We start from the raw sequence: 22,893 nt of genomic DNA on the forward strand, positions 1-22,893 counted from the left end.
CATGTGACCATTGCTTTGTCTGGGAGACCCATTACAAAGGTCTCTGTGGACCATAAAGTTGCCAAATATTTACCTTAATGGCCTGCCCATTTGATTTGAGCCTCCCTCCACCTCCACCCCCCCCTTGTTTCTCTTTTAACAGGCCTGGTGGCGGAGGCTTTTTCCGCTGCAACCATCACCTCCGCGGGAGAGCGAGGGAGGGAGAGAGGAGGGGAGGGCGGTAAGGAGATGGACAACCGCTGTCTTGAGGAAATATGCGGATCGCCATAAAAGCCGGGGGAAAATGTAAGAAGCATAGCAGCACGGCTCCCATCAGCTCCTCAGATCCTAGGCCCGCACTGCTAATTGGAGTTCGGCGGAAATTAGCCGCGTTTGTCATCGCACGTATACTGCGGGCCACTTGTACGAAATGTAAGAATAAAAAATGGAGCGTGTGAATATATATATATTTTTTGCACGAAAATTGTTTACGGTGCCAAGTATAAAATGTGAGGATTTATGACATCCATTCAAGTCTGAGCGGGCGTTATTGGGAGACACACACCAATGGAGATTCAATTCAAATAATTTTGATGACTTTCGTTGCATTTGTTTGCCTTTTTTTGTGATACACCGGCTTCCACGTTCCCTCCGAATTGGGTTGCCTGTGATGCACGCACGCGGCAAACTGTGTAAAAAAAAAAATGCTGGAAGAATAAAAATAAAGAAATAAAACTCTAAAAACGTTAAAATGCCCCCCACAAATGCATTCTCCACAAAACGAATCTTTTGCTCTCAGCGATACCCCCCCCCCCCCACCTTGCTCCTGATCTCCCGTGACACACGATGCAAGGCTGGGCAGGACTGGCTGCCCTCCGGCAAGCAATTATTGTCACGTCCGTATCACTCCATCTCCGCCTGACAACTGTCGCCTGGGCGTCGCCCTGGAAACCAGACGGCCACGACTGATCGATGGCGAGAGAGGTGAGGTAGCATCGCGGCCCCGCAGTGCACACAGCGCTGTCACATTTGTTCGGTTGCTGTGCCATCCACCACAAGGCCCCCCCCACCCCCTGCCCCCCCCCCCTCCGGCGCCCCCCCCCCCTCCCTCCCTGTGCCGCCCCCACATCCTCAGCCCCCCCCCTCGCCCCACCACCGAACGCGTTATCTGCGGAGAGTGATGCCTTTGAAATGATTATATTAATGGAAGGCATTCGCTGCACATTAATTGACGATGTTTTCCTCTCTGAAAGAGAAAAATGTGCCACTTGCATTAGCAAATGTGATTTGAAAGGGACAGTTCTCCCCTAATTATATTGTAAGTGAATGGGCTGATCTCATTAATGTGATTTTTTTTTGTTCCGTTAAGTTGCATACGTTGTTGTAATTATTGCATTAATGCATTCGTAAAACCCAACAAATCTATAGACAAACTGCCAGAATATTGCATCATCCATTCATCATTTATGTTATAATTACCGGCGGTGGCATCTTGTATCTCTTCTGACCTTCACACGACTGATATGCTGATGATGGGCATTTCCAGTGTGTGCTGATTTTTTTTCGTTTTCTTAAATCAACAGTAAGTTGAAATCACCAGGAAATGCTTCACTCTGTGGAGGCTGTGAATGCGCCGAGTAATTAATTGTGTAAGAGTGCAAACCAATGCAGCAAAGGCTGAAAACCATTCATTCCACTGTGCGGAGCCCCCAGCCTTCAAATAAGCATGAACGCACGTGCACACAAGACACGCACGTCCGCACAGAGATGTGCATGTATGCATGCAAAGACAAAGATCCCCCATATAGTCTTAATAGACCGTGGGGGCAAGTGCTGTTAGTGAGCACCTATGAAGGCTGGCATGGCACACAAGGGGGGTGATGACCAGCACCACGCCCGGCCGTCTTTGTCTCTCTAATGGCGATGTTTACACATCGCACCAGGTTTCTCATTGACGACTGAGTCGACCAGTATGCGCATGCAACAAAAACAATTATCCCCCCTAATGCCTTAATGGACTTTAGGGGCAAGTGCTGTTAGCGAGCACCTATCAAGGCCGGCACGGCACACGAGGGGGTGGGTGGCCAGCACCGCTGCCTGGCCGCGTGCATGCGCACGGCTCACATACGGACGCACAAAAGATGGTCCAGATGCCGATGGACTAAAGCCTCGTGCTGTTTGCACAAAACATGCAAACATTAGGTGCAGAGAGGGGCTGCTATTTCAGGAATGCGGGCGACATTGTGAGGATGGTGGTACGATGCATCCATTTTTCTCGCGCGATCAAAGGCAGCTGCATTGACCCCGCGGGGTCAGAGCATTGGGAAATGCATTTGCGCACAGCCCTTTGTAGGACTGAGAAAAAAAGCTGCCACTATTGCCTTTCTCAAGCCCTTAGCAATATTCCGCTATATAAAATTAAAAACAGGCATTCAGCTCCATTGGTATGAAACTGTTCCCCGTACTTAAGCAGAGTGGAGTGATATTGATTAATTACAATGAGACTGCATTTCTCGATTTATACCTGCAGCAGTTACAGACCCCCTACAATGACTGCAACATGAATTTTAGATAATTGCCCTCGTGGTTAAATCAGGGGGGGGGGGGGTGGGTGGTGGGGAACCTCTTGCCGTTTTCAAAAATTCTGCGCGTCGGCTTTCAATCGGCGTTGATTTTGAGACGGTCCTCACGCTACAGCAGCTCAAAGAGCCTATCGGTTGGATTTAATTTATTTCCCTTAATTGCACGCCTGATGATTCACCGCCGCCGTGCTTGTGAAGGAACGGGCGACGACGCCAGCGTCCGTGCGATGTTGTCAAATCGCTGCGGCTCCCTCCGTGGACTCGCGTGACCTCGATAGCACGGACCGCACGCAGGCCTAGGTGAGCCGCAATTAGTTTAGAGAATTCCACCAGGAGAGGGGGGTGATGCCTTCTGTATCAGGGCTGATACAAGGGGTCACGTCTTTATGGCAGATATTGCCAGTTAACCAAACAGCGCATTTCTTTCCTAGAGCCAAGGAAGATATGTATATATTCTATGGTTATATATTTTAAAAAATATCGTCACGCATTGCAATGCACGTGTATATTTTGAATAATGCGCGTAATTTTTCAGATGGAAAATTTTTTTGCCAAATAATACAAAAGTATTCTTTTTGTCTTTCGGTAAAGTCACGTAGATAGGTTGAAAGAAAATAACAAAAAAACTACGACGTTTCGATCGCAATACAAGCGATCATCATCAGGAGGAGAAAAAGATAAAAAATATTTTCTGTAGCGATAATAATTGTCATGGAAATAATAATGTTTATTTACCAAATATGAATACTGACTTATTTGTCCTGGTTCTGGTATTATGGTACAAATGCGTAATCTACTTTAAATATGTGATGACTATGTATGGTTAATAACAATAACTACATTTTGCATTATGTTGCAATTGTACATACTCACTGTAAACCAAAACAGTGATAAATGACAGTATCGTTGCCCTCGTTATAATTATTAAAAGCGATTGTCAACGTTGTCATCCTATAAGCAAGGATATCAGAAACACATTTTTCGACATTATTTGACGCTTAAAGTTTTTCTCAAGATATTTCCAGAACGGACAAAAAAATCGTCTCAATATGCACTCCTATTCTTGTTGTTTTGTTACCAAACATAAACCCTGGCATCGCTGTAACGGCTCCTCCCGAGACTTAATCAGCCAAGGGAAATCAGGCCTAATGTATTACACCACTCCTTTCTTTTCTGACTCGTAATAGAGCACGTGGTTATATCGTTTAAAAAAAGAAATCTGACAGCCATAAGAAGATGATTAGTATCTTTTCCCCCACCATTTACGTTTCTTCTGCCGTTATTTATTCCAATCTTTTTTTTGGAAAGACATCTTCAAAATAATACTGTGAATGGCCTCGGTGTTAGATTTGTGTCTTCTTGACTGACTCCTCTTCTGATTTGCATTTGTAATTTTGAGGTGGTTAAAGTATTAATGGTAGTTTTTCTACCAAGAGATTACAATTAACTCAGGGGAAATTTTGTTATAATTTATAAATTAGTTGGGTTTAAACTAAGTATGAGTTGAACAAAAAGTTGCGGGCAATATGTTCACGAGACAAAATGTAATCATTTGTGGAGGGGAGATTTCCAGACAACAACAGAATATTAAAGCCAGGTCAGGATAAAAATCATAAAATAAAGAGACAAGTGAGTGCAGGTCAAAAAGAGTTTGGACTTTTGGAAATTTGAATCTAATAATGAAATGCACCTTACCAATGTGTAGAACATTTTCAATCGGTGCACATTGGATTTTGTGACAAATGACTCACAAACATGGACTCTCACAAGGGAAAATTAAAACCAAAATCTGAAAGTGCACAACAGATCGTCCAGAGATGCATGCTGAGGGTTTACACTGAGTGATAGTGCAAGCAACACGTGCAACAGAGCACAACACAAAATTAGACACATCACATTGACAGTAGAGAGGAGTCGGCAAGTAGGCTTCGGCAGGACACATCGCTGCAGATGAGACTGGCGTGTGAATGGCAGCCAAAGAAGGGGAAACGTGGCAGAGAGGATGAAATCTGCTCCTGTGCAGGAGCGAGATGGATTGTTGTATGTGTAACTATTATGTCGAACTTCTTTCGCACCGTACGTAGCCAACCGCGCTCATGGGGCGTGCGGTATGCCCGTGAGAGATGGAATTGGCATCGGAAGGCCCTCATTCAGCATTTGATAGATTGGAGATGATGATGAAGACAGGCAGAATATGTTGACAAACAAGAACACAATTATGTATTGAAAACATATTGAATCAATAATCGACTTCATTGACATGTTGGCAAACGTCCTATTTTTTTGGTCTAATTTTTTAAAACAATTTGCAGCAACGGAGCACATCTCCCTGTGGTGTTTCAGCTATTGCTTGATAAATAAATATTTTGCGTATTATCGAAAGTACGATTTTTTTTCTCTTAAAGAATTCAAAACAATGAAAACTGACTTCTCAATTATAGCTAAAACGATTGAACGTTAAACAACATTTTTTTTTAATCAGATACAGTTCTCAAGTTAAATTATATGAATGCAGCCAATCGTACAAAAGTTGTTGCTTCTTAATGACGAGAAGAAAACGAAAGTCAAAAAACACCTGCCATAAGTTCATCACCTGGAAATATTCTAGAGGTGGGCCATTGCATGCAAAAAACATGAAGTTAACCAAATAAAAATCTGTGAAAGGAAAACAATTTATTTTATTTTAAAATGGGCCTCATAGTACTATGGGAGCCCTGAAACCATGGCTTGAGCTTTTTGCTTTTGTGAAAAGGAAGGGTATTTTTTTTCTATTCGAAGAAACATTGCTCAGGCTGGCCACAGGGAGATATTGAGGAATGTTAAGAGGAAGGTTTAGGTGAAAATGTGCCTCAGGCTTTTTGTTTGCATGGATGCACACACTACAAAATTTAACTATTTTTTAGTTTACCAGGTGAGGCCCACTGAGCTATATAGCTCTATTTCAGACGCGACCTTGCCACAGATGATAGCTCAACAAAGGTGTCTTATGTGGAAATATATCGCAGCCAAATACTATTAAATGCATGTTTCTAAATGTGGAAGGAAAAACCAGAGGACCCAGAGCAAATCCACGCTACCACGGGGAGCAGCACATATCTAGGCGTCAGGGTCTGGATTCGAACCCACGACCTCCTGTGTTACCAGGCGAGGTAGTTAACATCTCTCCACTGTGGCACACACACATGTGCCCACTCTCCCGTTTCACCTGCAAAAGAAGCGATATACCGTGTTTACGTAAAATTAAGCGGGTAGTTGAAGTAAGATGTTTGAAATTCATGTCACCACGATGCATTCGCCACGTCTTTCCTCTTTTGCTGATAAGTGTTTCCTAGAAAGCCATCATCTTGATTATCAGAAAGCCCATCCACAAATACATACATCTGATACCAAATAAGCGCTGCATGTGGCGTTACGTTATTAATGCGATCCCAAAAGCTCAATGCTTTCAGTAGTCGGGCAGGGTTGGTCTCGCATAGTTTTAAGATGCTCGACAGCACGCAAATCCCCGTCGCGATGTGCCCACCATTGCAAAGTATGATCTGCCACACCACTTGTCTCCAAACCATTTGCTGAAGAGGAGAGTAAGTGTTTACTCAGCGAGTTATTTGACGACAAACACACAGTGTCCACTGATACTACATCAGCCAACATGCTGACTGGCACGGGTGTTGCTCAACGTCAATGCGACATGGAAAAATCTTGCTGCCACATATTGATTTGTCCGTGTAAACAAATTACTTAACATATTTGAAAGTATTGTGGCCAAAGTCGTGTGGCTGGTAAACTTCCCAAGTCATCAGCTTATTAAAACTGCGCATTGAAAAAGAAAAAAATAAAGAGAATAAGGACATGCATTCAAATCAAGTACGAGTTAAAAAATACAGCTAATTCTCACGTTGATAAATACCTACCTTTTAATGTGCTTAATGTGTATGTGTGCATAGTTAAGTGTTGAAAATGTTCTCCGAATGTAATGTTTACACACTGGACTGTAATAGGTTTTAGCCTGATGGGCCCCTATAATTCAAAATCTCTGCCCATCGATCCCCATTTCTCTCGAAGCCCCGCTGTGCCGGCTTAGTCGATAGGATTCATTTGGTAATGAGCGGGAGCTTAGCCAATGAAATTAACTTAAAGGTCTCGATCTCAAAGCGTGGCAAAGATATGCAATGTTGAGAGCAATGGGGGCTTTTTTTTAGAGCATCTCAGCTTTAGCTTAACAAGACCATAAGAGATTGCCTAAGAGGGCCTGTCACTGACTGCAGGTGAAGCACCTAAAGTGCCTGTCAGTGTTTTCTTGTTCACAAAGATTAGCCAAGCTGCAAGCTCTTTTTTTTTTCTTCTGGCGTTTTGGCACGTCACGCTTGTATGCATGCATGCGCGCGCGTGGCTAGAGGTGCCAAAGGTGTCTGGGAAATGTCCAGGGTTCGGGCGTTCGCTTTGTGGAACGCTTTGCTCGCTAATTTTCCCCAAGCACCCTTTTTATATTTGGAAAACGATGCATACCTCATTTCAGGTAAAGCAAATTTGGCCGTGACATTGGCACACAATGAATTGCCCTTTGAGAAAAAAACAAGTTGTCTTTAGTGATTTAAAGGCTGCAAGTTGGATGGGTTTGTTAGGCTTAAACATCCTCCACACTCAGCATTCCAGCCATTCATTGGCTTTTGAAACCAAAGCAAAACATCTAAGACCGCGGGTTTTGTTTTACCTGACAGGAATGAAAAGTCCTCTGTTGTATGTTCAAGTCTGTTTTGTCTACTTATGAGACGTCGAATGTCAATTATTTTACAACTTTCAAATATTGTATGGTGCTTGAACAGTTTGATTTGGAGCCTACAACAATATCTGAGATTCATATTCTTGGTTTTTTCAGTAAAGTCACGTAGAAGGGAAATAATAAAATAATATAAATATAAAACGATAAAAATTCTCACGACGTTTCGACTGCAACACAAGCAATCATCATCAGGTGTGAAATCCACAGCAAGAACATTTTAAAAAAATCCTCTCATGGCGATGTTGCTATGGATTTCACACCTGATGATGATTGCTTGTGTTGCAGTCAAAACGTCGTGAATTTTTGTTTTATATTTATATTATTTTATTACTTCCCTTCTACGTGACTTAACCTAAAGAACCAAGAAGATGAATCCCTGCAGTCACGGAAGCTTGAAATCAAAATGTCTGAGATATTTGGCTTTATTCTTCTGTCCTCTTGCACCGCGGATAAATCAGAGTCCTACATGAATGTGACCATCTCCCACAAAGAATGACATCAGGTGAATTTTATTCTGCTTTATATTTATATATTTTTCTTAATCAAAGACTCAATACTGTATGAACCTTGTCCTCCCTGTGTCTCTGTAGTCAACTTTAGTAAGTTAGAAATCTACAGATTGGAGAAATTGCTCTACATTTCCTGTTACATTGTACTTTACATAAAGGCGACGTTTTATAGCAGGCATGCAGAGTTAATCACCTGTGTAGTCGACACAAGCATAGGGACCAATGTATTTGATGTCTTTATTGGATGGTTATACGAGACACACAGTCAAAGACAAAGATCCCCCATATAGCCTGTAACAGACTGTAGGGGCAAGTGCTGTTAGCGAGCACCTATTAAGGCCGGCATGGCACACGAGGGGGTGGGTGGCCAACACCAAACCCGGCCGCCTTTGTCTCCCTCATGGCGATGTTTACACATCGCACCAAGTACTCATTTGAGGCTGCGTCGACCTAGGGGAGGCCCAGGACCGGTTCTAATAATCGTCACCACTGGTGTTGGCCGTGAGCGGGAATCGAACCCGGGTCGCCAGGTTCGTAGTGCAGCGCGCTAACCGCTACACCACCGCTCCCCACGACACATAGTGCACTCACACACGCGTGCGTGCACTCACCGGAATCAACAACCGACATTCACTGATGCTTTTATGTACAGTACATTTTATTCATCACTTTTTAATCAACACTGATGTTGATGATTATTTACTTATATCACAATGAATCTATTCGGCCACGTTCCCCATGTTTTTTTTCGGAAATGACGTCTTTTGTGCAAATGTTATCAGAGCATGTTTTTTTTGCATGTTCACCACAAGTACGTGTGGTCAATGCAGACTTGATTCCTTTCAAAAGGTTTATATCTGGTGTTTGAACACCTGAACACCTGTTTTAATGCCCGAAAGGGTCAAAACCTATTTTTTTTCACAAATATACGATCGTCGCCGTCGTTAACGGACGCTAACAGAAAGTACTAAACGGGGCGGTTGCACAAGGAATCATCGCTCCCTCTGCACGATTCGCCGGTGCCGACCAACACCGTCCACGCCATTCCTACCTGTGAGCCGGCGTCAAACTTACGGGCAGCGTTTTACGCGCCACTTTAATTAATTGAGTAATTACGAGCGCTGTGTAGGCGAAGCGATTTAAAAAAAAAAAAATTCGCTCAAACTACCGCGTTAAGAGTGCCTTGCTCTACAGTGGCATCTACTGGCGCGATGCAGTGTGGTTGGCAAGGCGCAAGCAGCTGCCACCCCCCCACCCGCCACCCCATCGCTTGAGAGTGAGTGCTGCTCAAATGATTGAATTACGCCGTGAATGGCAACCTAATTGCAAATTAATTAATCACTTTGTCCTGGCTGTTTTGTTCATGATTGATTACTCTTTACGTGTGTGCGCGCGCGCACGCACGCGAAGAGGTGTGTTCGTGGGCTCGACTCGTTTGTATTTAGGAGAAAGGTCCTCCCTGGATTGGATTAACTCAATTAAATCTCACGGATACGAATGCACGGCGGGGCTGTTGTGCTTCTTCAAAATGCATGTGGGCAACAGCCGCCACTCCCGTTGTACCCTGTTTGAATACTCAATTCCTGCTTCAGTGTCGTTAAACAAATTCGTTCCAAAAAAAATATCTTCACCATCAGCTCAAAATGTCATATAAATCTTCACTACAGTATGATTTAGCAGTGGCTGTGGTATAATCCAGCTTTCACGTACAGTATATCATCAGTGCGGAAAATCGAAAAATACGGAAGAGGTTGTGCCAATCAACGAGAACAAAAAATCTTTTAGATTTTTGGGAGCAATTTTTGGAGACGAAGCCGTCACGAAACTTCGTGCATTTTGTTCGAATTAAAAAGTGCCGAGGAGGGAAACAAAAATGTGTACGATACAAAATTGAGGCGCAAAAAATTATGTTAAACAAATTTACGGCTTCTCTGTCGCTCTGTTGACCCTGATCATTACACGAAGTCTGATTTGTTGTTACTGTAGTGAGGGGAGCTGCCAAGAGGCCAGACAGTTAAATCGAATCCCCATCCTCCCGTACAGACTCCATATTGGTATTAGAAAGGGTAAAACAGCCATTTGTGATGGGCCCATTTCTTTCCCTCTTTTGTTGTGATGTACATCGAGGTTGGCCTCCACATTGTGCACGAAACCCGGGGGGCCATGTGGATTTTTGACTCGTTGTGTTTGAATGTGTTTTGTGTGCTCGCATTTGTGAATCATGGTTTTCGGGGCCGTACACGGTATTTCGGTGCGTCAGCCTTGGCGTCGTCAGAATACAAATTCGCCAAGTCGGCAAGGAGAAGCCCACTCAGACTGGGCATCAACACGACACGATTGCGTCGATGTTCCGAAAGACTCGTGTGGTAGCGTTACTGCTCATTCAACTTTTGTCTTGTGCTTAAATTCTTATGACCAAACGTTGAGGGCTGCACTGTTGTTATTCTCTCTGCATTTGTCAGTATTCTACGGGCTCTATCAGAATGGTCGCACGTTTTTATTTTGAACTACCAATACGCGGGATCCATTGAGGTTATGCTGTCCAGATTTTTCAAGGCAGACTTTAGAAAATAGAATCTAAGTAGGGTTTTTTTTCATGTGTCTATTATTTGTGGGTGAAAAATAGAAAAGAAAAAGAACGTACTTACATATTTCTGGACAATGTAAAATAGTATAACCGTGCATTTTAAAATATCACAGTTGGAAATTAATTTCCCTACGCAATAAAGCTCATGCAGGCCGGGGGAGAGTGGCACAGTGGTGACACCCGTGCCTCACAGAAGGACCCGCTGGGTTTGATTCCTGGCTAGGGTGCCTTTCTGTTTGGAGTTTATATCTTCTCCCCCTTGTCTGCATGGTTTTCCTCTCAAGTTCTCTGGTTTCTTTCCATAGCTTAAAAAAAAACGATGTAACTGCTACCTTTCAAAACCTCTCACAATTCTGAAAAAAATATATATATACACAAATTTACTCAGTTGCGCTTACACATCGCCACGTCGCCACCTAACTGTGACAGATGTACAGGACCCTCCTTGAAACGACTCTTGAGACTCTTGTGTAAATAAATAGATACTAACATGAAATAGAGTTTGCTCAAAGGAACCAATTAATATTGCCAAGTCACTTGTAAGCACCAGGATGGGGCTTATTAAGAGTCGAATGCAAGTGTTACTCCTGCAGGCGAGTAGGCTGGATATTAGGCTTCACAGTCCTGCTGAGAAACAAGGCCATTTATAACAACCAACTTACAAGCAAGCAGGGAGCATAAAGCAGTATGTGGGGAATTGATCCTGAAAACTTTGGCCTCACAGATGTAATTGAGGAGATGGCTGTAATGGGAATAATTCCTTCTGTGCCACACCACCGTCCTAGTGGTGTGAACAAGGGGTCGCTGTGTTCTGCGGGTACTGCGCTGTGAAACCGGCCACGGCTAATATCTGAACTGGTTATGGGCCAATCCCCTGCCCCCCCCCACGCCCTCTAACCCTCATCAACCCTCACTGACCCGAGGGTGCATGGCGACCCTAAGGTAGAGTCGACCCTAGGGTGCTCGACGAATCGGGCCGACTGCCCCGGGCCCTGCGCTTGGGGGGGGGGGGGGGGGGGGCCTCGCGCTTCGACGTCAGATGTAATACTCCCGGTTTAGTTTGAAGGTGGGAGGAGGGGCACGTGGTGGGATTTGCCCCGGCTCCCTCCAACCCCTCTCCCCCCGCCATGGAAGGCCCTGCTGACCAGTGTGGTGAAATATGAACCAAAGGAAGCATGCATGGGCAGGGCCATCATCCAGCAGTGGATTGGAAAAGGGCTGTGAATTTGTATAAAAGTAGGGCATTTTGAAGAAGAATAGCCACTGTCTTTTCGACCTCATTACACACAATTGTGGCCATCCAAAGTTGTGATTTTGCCACCGCAAATGTGCTGTCAATGGAAGGGTTAAAGTGAAACCCAAATCTGCCTTTTTCAGTGAACCATCTGTGTGTGACATAAGGGCAGCCTTTCAGAATAGGATGGGGTTAAGTGTGTTTTGCTACGGGCTATGATGGTGGTACGATGGCAGAGGCTTGGTTGGCTTGCCACGACCCAGCAGCTATCGAGTGTGCGCTCTTGGATACGATCAGCGATCAGATGCCTGCAGATAAATGTTTTGGACAGGCAGGAGTGTGTGATTCTAAGTACTGATAGCGCATTCTGGCAATTATTTGGCATTTCTAAACAGTTTACCAGAAAGTCCGTTTTCCATGGGATGTTTTTTCTGCTCCAAAATAGATTTAAATTTGTTTTAATTCATTTCTCAAATTACGATCTAGGTTATTTACGTAAGCGCGTGTTCGCTTAAGATTGGGAGGGTAAAGGCACAGCCGTGAAATGTCTTGATCCGGCACCTGCTATTAGCACGGTCGGCTACGTACGGTGCGAAAGAAGTTCGACATACATACAAGTCATGGCAGGTGGAAGGGCCACCAGTAGAGGGAGCTCTATTAAGCCCCTTCTTGAGGTTATTTTGGCCTACTCTTCCATGCTGGGTGGCTTTAAGAAACTTGTGACTTGCTTTCAACTGCCTCTCCAGGGAGATGAAGTCGAAACGGCCAACGCTGGATTGCCGATCATTACACTGCAATGGCTTCCCTTCAGAGTAATTTTCAACGACACTATAATAGCATTGTTAAGTGGTACCGGCATTTTATTTTATACCTACGTGACTTTACCGAAAGAACCAAAGAGTATGAATTCCTGCAGTCACGAAAGCTTCAAATCAAGATTGGTACCGGCATTGTTAAATAGAATTCCCCCTCGGCATACCTGCACGTGTACAGAACGGCGCACGCATTTGACTCTGTTGTCCGTCTTATCGCTGAAATGTTTGCGTAAAAATCGGCAGCCAGTTGTTGTTGGTTGTCAATTGCCATGGTGGGGGACATCTTTTGTCTCAATTCAGCTGTGGCCCTCCATCATCGCTGCTAGTCCCTGCTTGCCGGCGCTTGCCTGTGACGTTCTCATCTCCCTCGCTTGTTTCGCAAACCCCCCACCAACCTCCAGCCATAGCCCCCAACGCCACGCTCATTGTCGTTTCACTTTTGTTTTATGTAGCCATTAAAACAACGCCTAATTGATGGAAGGCGGCCTCCACCTTCTGTAACTCACGGGGCGGATGACAGATTGGTCAATGCTGCTCTCTCTCCTCTCTGCCGGGCCCAGACGCATTCGATATTAATGGTCAGCAGTGACTCTCCCGTGGGCTGCTACGTGGTCACGCCGGGTGGTGGCGGTGGGGGGTGGTGGTTTGGTGGCTCTGGCGACCCCCCCCCACCCCCCCCCGGTGCTGCCACGCAATGCCGGGCATCTTGGCACGCGACCTTTCTGAGAATTTTCCCAGGGTGTTTGACATTTTTGTTTGTTGTTGTTGTTCTTGCTGCTGCTGCTGCTTCTGCTTAAACGATACCTCTCCAACCGTACTGAAAGGCGGAATGTCACGTCTGATTTAGGAGAATGTATAAACAGCCCATCTGCCCGGGAACCCTTCACATCTCAAGCACACCCCGCTCCCTTCTTGTCAGCAACTAAATATAGAAGTTTTGTCTGGTGGGTTTTTTTGTGTGTGTGTGTGTGTGCTGTCGTGGCAGTAATCTTTGCCTACAGATATTTCTTTGACATGTTCAGTTGTACGGACAGTTGGAGCAAGTGCTGTTTGGCGAGTTTCTGTTACGACCACCGTGCCCCACCACACCACTCGCTTCGTAATTTCGTTTTCTTCCCTTCTTAACGCACGCACCATACCCGGGTACCCATCTTAGGCTGAGTCTACCTCCACGATGCTCACCACGATAGTTTTTGCTCGGATTGTGCCGTGAGATCCGAATTGTGCGGTATTTGACATTTGCTGCCAGTTGGCGATGCCTGTTTGGCTCTTGGTGTTAAATTAATTTCCTACTTGCAGTCATTTTTCAGTCATCTGCCAAACCGCTGACGAAGGGATTGCATCACCGTGGTGCTTTTATCCATTCCCATTCATTGGCCTATCCATCGGCGTGATGGGATGTTTTAACCACCGCATCTTGATCGGCTAAAGCAATGACCGTGAAACTTTTAAAATCAACAAAGGTAGTGTGAGAAATGGATGTTATCGCGTACAGGTAATGCGCTGTTTTGTGAAACATAACAAACGCCTGAAAAGTGTAGTGACTTTGAAATGTATTTGAAATTGCAAAGGTATGTCACCTCCAAACATATTATCGTGGGTTGCAGCGATGTCTGCATACGTTGAAAATAACCACAGTGCTTGCAGTCTCCTGACACGTGCTGAATGATGATTACAAAGGAAGGATTGTTGAAAAACTGCATTGAAACAATGCGCATTTTCAACATCACAGGCCCATTGATTAATGTATATATTTTTCTTCTCCGTTTTAAACGCGTGGCGCAAACACGCGCATTGTGAATGCAAAGTACATTTTGCGCACAACGTAGTTTTGGCGAAAATCCTCCGAAAAGTCACCGTCGCTGCAGCCTCATAAAACTGTAAAGATGTTTGTTTTTTCTCCGCCACCATAGTGAATAAAACATTGTTATTACGTCAACTACAACACCTTGGTCTACTGGCCATTGTTTCATTCAGCACTAGTTTATTATATGCCAGTTCACAGAGAGCTGTTTGTTTCTTCAAAGTGCCGTTGCGAGCGGGGGGGGGGGGGTAGAAACAATTGACTGGTTAGATCGAGTCTGAAACATTTCTACAAAGTGGGGCCTTCAATAATCGTAACTTTGCGTTTATGAATGTAACTGGAATCCAGGTTTTGGCTATGGAGAATGACCCGCTACACCGGAAACAAACATCAAACGTCGCATAACGCACCACACGTTTTTTATCGCGTGGTCATTGGTGACGGTGGCGATCGCGACAGCAAAATATCTATTGCTGCCTACTATCTAATAAAGGTTCTCCCCAGTGGTTGCAACCGGGTACCCGATACCCGTACCCTACCCGATATCCGGCTACCCGTACGGGTACGGGTAGGCCGAGAGTCACTGGTGAGTAACCGTTTGTCACTCATTTCGGGTAGGGTACGGGTAGGGAACGGGTACCCGTACCCGGCCGGGTACGGGTACCCATTTGCGACCCTGGTGCGGCCGGGTACGGGTAAGGAATCAAAACCCGTTTGCGACCTCTGGTTCTCCCTTCTTCAGTTGGCAGCCTTCCACTGCTGTTTCAGAGCTTTGAAATGCGTCTGGATTAACGCACGCGCGCGGAGTGGAGGGAACGATGTGTGGAGTGCTGCCCCAAAGGTCGGTCCCCCCACATCGCCTTTGTTTGGGCTCCAGTAGTGCGAGCTTCGTGCTCACACGTGTAGAGGTTTGCGATTGGATTATCCCTAAATGCAGTGTGATGCTACGATGCCCATTTACGTAAAAAAAGGGGCGAAGGCACGTAAAGTAAAAAAAAAGTAAATAATGAGCCTGAAACGAGATTCAGGCAGTCCAAGAAGCTATCGTGTAAAGAGTTTGGCATGCTTGCATGGCCACAAAATTCATTACACGGGGAAGCAGTGATCATGGTTTTCCCATTAATTTTATTTTTGTGTTATACATCAGAAGAGAGACTCAAAAATTGTGGTTACCTCAGTCAAGGTCAAAGTCGGAATTTAATCTCGAGAACGTTAAGGTAGCGCAGTGGTCTTGGCTCACGCAAAGCATGGAGGGATTGGACCTTTCTCACAAGCGAGAGAACCTTTCGATTTGTTTGTAATCTCACAAACAAAAACCTTTATAATTGGCGTGAGACGTTACTATTAACATATACTCTAAGTTCATTACTGTCATGCAGCATACCTGTACACGATTCAGCTTTTGTGAAGCACTGATGTCTAAAGCAAATGAAACCTAAAAATTAATATCTTGGTTTACGTGATGGCACACTGTGAGATGTTATGCCCATGTCATACAGCGCGTATGTCATTTACCAGCAGATACAACAGCATAAATATTAAATTAAGTCATCTTCAGGAATTTTACTTGTGTGAACTCATCAAGGTTAAATATTCGTGTTGGGTTTTTTTTGTAACATTCACTGAAATATATTTTATTCATTCATTAAAATCACTTTGTTATATGGGCTTGCAAGCCGTCATATGAGTACATATCGTTTGTAAAAGCCACCAAGTGTCGCACAATATAAAATTGTCACCTCTTATGAGGAGGGCTGTGGGATCTTTAAATGCCCACAAGAAGGTGAATGGGATAGCACGCTTAAAATTCTCACAAAGGACTCTACATTATCAATAATGTTCCTGCAAACACATCATCGGGGAGTGAGATTGGTACAAGAACTGCTCATATTCGGCCTCCAAGGAGAGCACATGCACAAGCCGCCTTTCAACCCCACCATCTGCAAGCTTGTCTGTCCTGAAGACGTGTTCGGCAGCATTGAGCGACCTATCTTCGCACTCAGATCTTTGTCTTGGGATCGCCGCTCGCTCATTGCCGCCGCCGCAGCGTTGCCAGAAATCCGGCTCGTGTTCTGTGCCTCAACTGAGCAAAACAAACGCGTGCACGGTTTACTTTATTGTGTGTTGTGTGCGTTGGTGAGAGTTCTCGCCCAACGACCACACGATCGCGAAAACGTGTTTGTGCACAATTCTACTGCGGGCGTGCAAACGCCTCGTGTGTACGGTGTTCATTTTTATCAAAACATTTCATGCTTATCACAGACGATCGTGAGAAAAATGTGAATATTTGGTAGGGAACGTCAGCAAATAGGCCTTGCATATAGATTTGAAGATGTGCAATGGAAGGTTAGTTTTAGTTATAATAATTACATATCTAGGTTCACTTGAAGGTGGTTATGTCCTTATTTACAAGTTTACGTTTGTGACACTGTGAGCTGATAATAAACACAGTACGTTGAAGATCATCAGTAAAAAAAATGTTCTCTTAACTTATTTGCACTCAGTGTTGAAAGTATGATAAGGTTAAAGTAATGTTTTCACATTATAATGGTGTTGTTTTATACAATACATACAATACGCTTTCAGACGAGGGAAGTTTAAAATAAACAAGGAACAATATTCTAGATTTGAAGCTTTCGTGACTGCGAAGATTCATACTCTTTGGTTTTTTTTGGTAAAGTCACGTAGGTAAAACAATAAAATAAAACAACTAAATTAAATCACGACGTTTCGGAGGCAACACATGATGAGGGAGGCTTGTGTTGCCTCCGAAACGTCGTGATTTCATTTAGTTGTTTTCATCTTCTTGGTTCTTTCGGTAAAGTCACGTAGAAGGGAAATAATAAAATAATAAAATTAAAACATAAAATAATTCTCACGACGTTTCGTGAAGAACAGGTCTGTCGGGAAGACAGGACGGCTGCTTGCGTTGTGGCCGAAACGTCGGGAGAATAATTATATTAATGTTTATTTTTATTATTTTATTATTTCCCTTCTACATGACTTTACCGAAAGAACCAAGAAGATGAATCCCTGCAGTCACGAAAGCTTTAAATCGAAATTTAGTTGTTTTCATTTATTTTATTTTACTGTTTTACCTACGTGACTTTACCGAAAAAACCAAAGAGTACAAAGGAACAATATCTTCCCCTTTTTTAAGACTTCTGGAGCTCGGAGATAAATTGTAAAGTGGCTACCCTTGTAAGATTGCCCTGTCTTTTTGGGTTCAGCCAAATCTAAATTAACTTCACCTGACCTTGTAAATCTTAATGAAGAGCACAAAGCTTGAGCATTGTATATAAGCCAGGTGCACTGATTTAATATTTGACTTATTCCCAATGGGAGAAGGATGATCTGATAAACACCATTCCCCTTTACAATTTAACCTCTTTAATGGCTATAATTAGCTGGGATTACACTTGACCTTTGACCCGGTGAAAATGAGGCGTGGGTTGCCTGATCTTGCTAAATTATTGTTACTGCTTTTTTTTTGGTTATCGAGGCAGCCCTATATTTGTCTCGCACCGTGACTTTTATATACGGTGTGCTTGTTGTTATCCAAGGAACTTGGAAAGGTTTAAGGAGCACAACACTTGAGACAGTTTCGATTTATTTTAATGCAACTTGTCTTGAGAAAAAACATTTCTTTGCACGCGTCCAATATGCCGTTCACGGGAGGCGTAATGATGCCACACCCGTCCTCCCATTGGCGATTTTGTGCGTGGTCACGATTGAGGTGTTGGAGTTCAAGAATCGATTCTGTTTTGTTCACATTGCGACGGATGTAGCGGCCGCTAGTGGACTGCAGGGGTCACGTGAGCCCATATCGTACAGCATAAATAGAAAAATGTGCACATGCAATTTTATGCACGCATTGCTGTGGCGATATGTTAACTACCTCGCCTGGTTACAGGATGTCGTGGGTTCGAACCCGACCCTGATACATGCTGTATATTTGGAGTTTGCACGTTCTCCCCGTGATTGTGTGGATTTTTGTTTAGTTTTAAGAATCGTTGTGGCTCGATTAGTCAAACTTTGTTCCACCATTTACACCAACACATTCCTGCAGAGGGAGCTGGTAGGAACGTTGGGTTGCTCGGTCAATGGCCAGGGTCAACGGCGGCGTGGTGTATTTCGCAAATATGTCCTACTGTGAGGGCGGGCACAAGCCTGCGTGAGTAGGTTAGACGTTGAGTTTTATAAGGGCACCACGGGGTGAGCAGCCCCTCCCCACCCAGCCCCACCCCTCCCACCCAGCCCCTCCCCACCCAGCCCCACCCCTCCCACCCAGCCCCTCCCCACCCAGCCTCTCCCCACCCTTCCCTCCCCACCCAGCCCCTTTCCACCCTCCCCACCCAGCCCCTCCCTCCCCACCAAGCCCCTCCCTGCACGACGGACGGACACAATAATCCCCTGTGGGCTGGTGTAACCAGGGGGATCCTACCAGTATTATTGTTTCAGTTACCCAGTTATGAATATACAATGTACATTATCAAAATGTACATTTAATCTAACATGGAACAATCGTTTGTCTGGGCTTTTTTCTTACATTTCCCTGCCACGTGACGGATCTTTCATTAATAAATAATGGCCAGTCTGTGTTTGGACACATCTTCGTAGGATATTCCCTCAACTACGTTTCCCCTTCATGCTGCCACTTTGTTCGTGGAACATTGTTTCCACTTGTTTGGCTAACAAAACTTTTAATTACCGTTTTTAAATATTAATAACGAAGTAAGAGGTTTCTGCCTATTATTCTTGAGAGAGAGAGAAAAAGTACCTGAGGTGAACATTACGATGTTTAATGAGTTTGCTATGTTGGGTTATAATTCGTTATTTAGTTTTACTTACATTTCCTGCAAACTGCCGTACGATGCTTGGCCTTATAATGCATAACCCCGTGACATTATTTAACAGATTGGCCGGCCAGATATGAAAGCAGAGGATCAAACTGACCCATTGCAAGCAATCGATGGATACAATTTCTCTGGAATAATAGCTGAATTATGAATGTAATGAAGCAATTCATTCCTTACCATCTGGGCATTTATATGAGCCACATTGTGAGGTTACCATTTTTTTTTATAACTGCTCGATAACATCATCCTCTTTAAGTTGTCATAAAAAGCACCTTAGAGCAATGCCCATGGCAGCCTCTTTCCAGCTTTTATGATAGCCACCTGTCTGCAGTGATGGTGTATTTTCAATTTTGCTGCTATTGAAACCTTTGATAACACTTGCTGTACAAGGGGACTGCTGCCCTTCCTGGCATTATGTTCTGACTGCAAGCTGCCCAGTACAGAACGGTGTGCAGTGCAGCAGAAAAGCGGCCAATTCAGGGTTCCCATTTTCCTGGGAAAATTGAAAAGAGATACGATACATATACAGCGGTATTGGGTGGGGAGAAGGGAGGTGGGGTCGGTATCCAGTGTTGTAAATTGGCACATTACAGGCAGTAATTTGAAAGTGCTATTCAGTGAAATGGCAAACAATCGTGTTCCGTGTACTCATGTCTTTTTATTTTGTGAGATTTTTTTTTCCTCTCTGGGCACTTGATTATTCAGTCCTTAAATAGCGAGCCTTGAACGTGTTCTCATGCTGCTGTTGGAATCGCCAAACAAAGGTGTAAGTGCCTTTTGGATAAAAAGTGGATGTGTGCTCGTGGATTTAATTCAAGCTTCAAGCCACATGCACAGCCAAATCAGCCCATTGTCCATCTAGGAATCTTGAGCACGACTTGTGATGATCGCGTGGAATGTGTTTCCATGGGTTCTATTATCTTAGCATTTCTCAGCAGGAGCAAAAATGTCCACACCTTTAGTGGACGGAAGGGCAGGGTTATTCTTTTTAAGACACTGACCATCCCGCGAGTGTGATAATACGCCCAAATTTTGTTTCACATATAACGTTGTTGCTATTTTGAACGTATTCTGGCAAAAATACCCAATCACATTCTGCTGTAATGGTTTGTGTAAGGCACAGCGAATAGATTTCGTCCTGCAGCATGACCCGTGTTCACGTGGACATCCCGTTGTGCAAACCTCTGTGACATTTTGTGTAAAAAAAAAGATGAACACTAAACAGAATGCTCTTGCCTGTTGAAGGCCACACACTAATTCGTGGAAAATAAAATAGCAGCTTTAAAGAGGCTTTTAAATGCCCTGTGTGTCAGCTTTCAGACCCACAGGAACATGTACTTATCGCATCAGCCTTCCTGTCAATACCATGCCATCAAAAGTTCTTTGCAATTGCAGTATTCTTTTTTATTTGTCCTATTGTTACTGATTGGCAGAGGTAAAATATTATTTTTTCTCCTGATGACAATTGCTTGTGTTGCGATTGGAACGTCATCATATTGTATTCTTTTTATTCACTTTATTTTCATTCAGATTTTTTTTCTATCTACGTGACTTTACCGAAAGACCCAAACAATAAGAATTCCTGCAGTCACGAAAGCTTTAAGTCAAGTTTTAATTCCACGTCTTTCAAGGCCCCCTATGGTATTGTGTATTTTCTACTAAGTCGGTTTGTGAATAGAACACAAAATAAATAATTGAATTTACTTAATTCGTTTTGGACTGCCACTCTAGGTCTGAGCACAATCATTTGTCGTAAGTAATACTTACTCCACTTGACTTTAAGTTTCTACAGCTCCCTCTGAATTGCCAATGAGCGCCCTCTTTTCTTTAAATGTATTGGAGTGCATGTCATGTGTCCGCACACGAGATATCATATTGAAATGTCAAACTGAGATGTGTCATATTTGAGACGTGTCATATTGAGACGTGTCATATAGAGATGTCAAATTGAGATGTCATCTTGAGATGTCAAATTGAGATGTCATCTTGACAATCTCCTTCAAAACATTCCGCATGTTCTCTGCAGTCATCGATGGGGAGACAGAGAAAGGTACCAACCTCGATGTTTCTGCCAAAGCTGATAGAGCAGCAGCAAGTTAAATATCTTTTATAATTTACAGGCTTTTGTCAATCCACTGCCAGACAATGGCCTTCCCATGTTGTGTCAGCCCATGGGAGTTGTTTGACTTTACTTCACTATTACGGGTTGGTGAAGGGGAGGGGGGGGAGCTCTGGACTGATTTGGTTAGCACACTGCACGAGGAACCCGGTGACCTTCGTTAAATTCCCAGCTCTGGCTGACATTTGTGACGAGTGATATGTGAACCAGTCCTGGGCCATCAACCCACATTTGGCAGCGTGTTGAAGTATAGTCCAGACCAATCCTCATTCCTGACATTAAAACAAAACTTTTTTTTTCCAGGCAAGGCCCCAATGAGTGATGTAGTAATTTTTTTAGAAGCGACCTGGCCACAAATTATAGAATCAGGAGGGGCTTCATCGGGTGCATAGGTGCTGAGATGTGAACTACCTCGCCTGGTATACAGGAGGTCGTGGGTTCTATCCCGACCCTAACGCCTGCATATTTGGAGTTTGCATGTTCTCCCCATGGTCGAGTGGATTTTTCTCTGGTTTTTCTCTCCACCCATTTCGAATCAACATGCATGTTTAGAGCATTTGGCTGCTATAAATTTCCACACGATAAGCCACTTAATTGAGCTATCATTTGCGGGTAGCCAGGTCGCTTCTGAAAAAGAGCTGTACAGCTCAGTGGTGCCTTACCTGATAAAATAGAAAATATTCTTGGTTATTTCGGTAAAGTCACGTGACTTTACCAAAAGAACCAATAATATGAATCCCTGCAGTCACGAAAGCTTTAAATCAAAATTAGAAAATTTATTTTTTTCACCCGGCAGTGGATTGAAAAGTGCATTTAAATTATTCTTATTACAGTAGAAACAAAAAGCTTGGCATTAATGTAATGGCTGTGGTGAGGTCGGGGCTGTCACACGACACTTGCACTACACAGGCACCGAGTCTGCTGTGGTTTGGTCAAGATGGCCTTATGCTCGTGCAACAACAAGAGGCCATTTATGTTTGTGGCGCCGGCCCTTGCTTTTGTCTGCGCAGCACGGCAACGGGTGCACCGCAGGATACGTTACTGATGGATTGTGTGCGGTGGGGTAAAATGTGGGTACCCTCCCCACATTTCATGAACCCATATTAGCAGTATGAAGGGGTTGGTGACACTAATCATCCTTCAAAACAGCAAGGTTCCTTCGCATACATTGACCTGCGCAAGGCAATACATCTTCTCCCTGCAGGTTCCGGACTCTTTAAGTTTGGCTACTTAACATTTGTATTGCTTTTCCATGCTGCGATATTAAGTGCTTTCATAACATACACGATGGCTATAAAACAATTCCAGTTTCGATGAATACAAGGACACAAGTCTCTTTGCTTCGTGAATGGGTTTCAATCTTCTGTAATGGAATAATTTAAGCCGACATGAAAACGCTCTTAAGCTTTTGTTAATTTTTGTAATTTATCGTAGAATTTAACAGACGCTGTTTCTGTGTGTGTGTTTTTTTTCACCCCAGACAATGACGGAGAGCTTAAGTCGACTGTTACAACACACACTTCACCAGGTAGGAATACCACTTTAACTAAATATAATCCACGTTAATTTACTACCCATTTGTGAATTATGTGTTCACGTTATATCCAGCCGTTGCATGCGGCCAA

At 43.9% G+C, this 22,893-nt stretch overlaps 1 long non-coding RNA gene across 2 annotated transcripts in view; it reads left to right on the forward strand.

Moving 5' to 3' along the window:
• The first annotated feature begins 798 nt into the window (after positions 1–798).
• LOC133342058 (uncharacterized) overlaps positions 799–22,893 on the forward strand; it is a 198,617-nt gene continuing 176,522 nt past the window's right edge. For both annotated transcript variants that reach the window (XR_009755084.1, XR_009755085.1), the window contains exon 1: positions 799–963. This is a non-coding gene — a long non-coding RNA (uncharacterized LOC133342058). The remainder of the gene's footprint in view (positions 964–22,893) is intronic.

Source organism: Lethenteron reissneri, chromosome 13 (genome assembly GCF_015708825.2).
Source record: "Lethenteron reissneri isolate LAM-NWPU_2019-01 chromosome 13, ASM1570882v1, whole genome shotgun sequence".
Lineage (NCBI taxonomy): Eukaryota > Metazoa > Chordata > Hyperoartia > Petromyzontiformes > Petromyzontidae > Lethenteron > Lethenteron reissneri.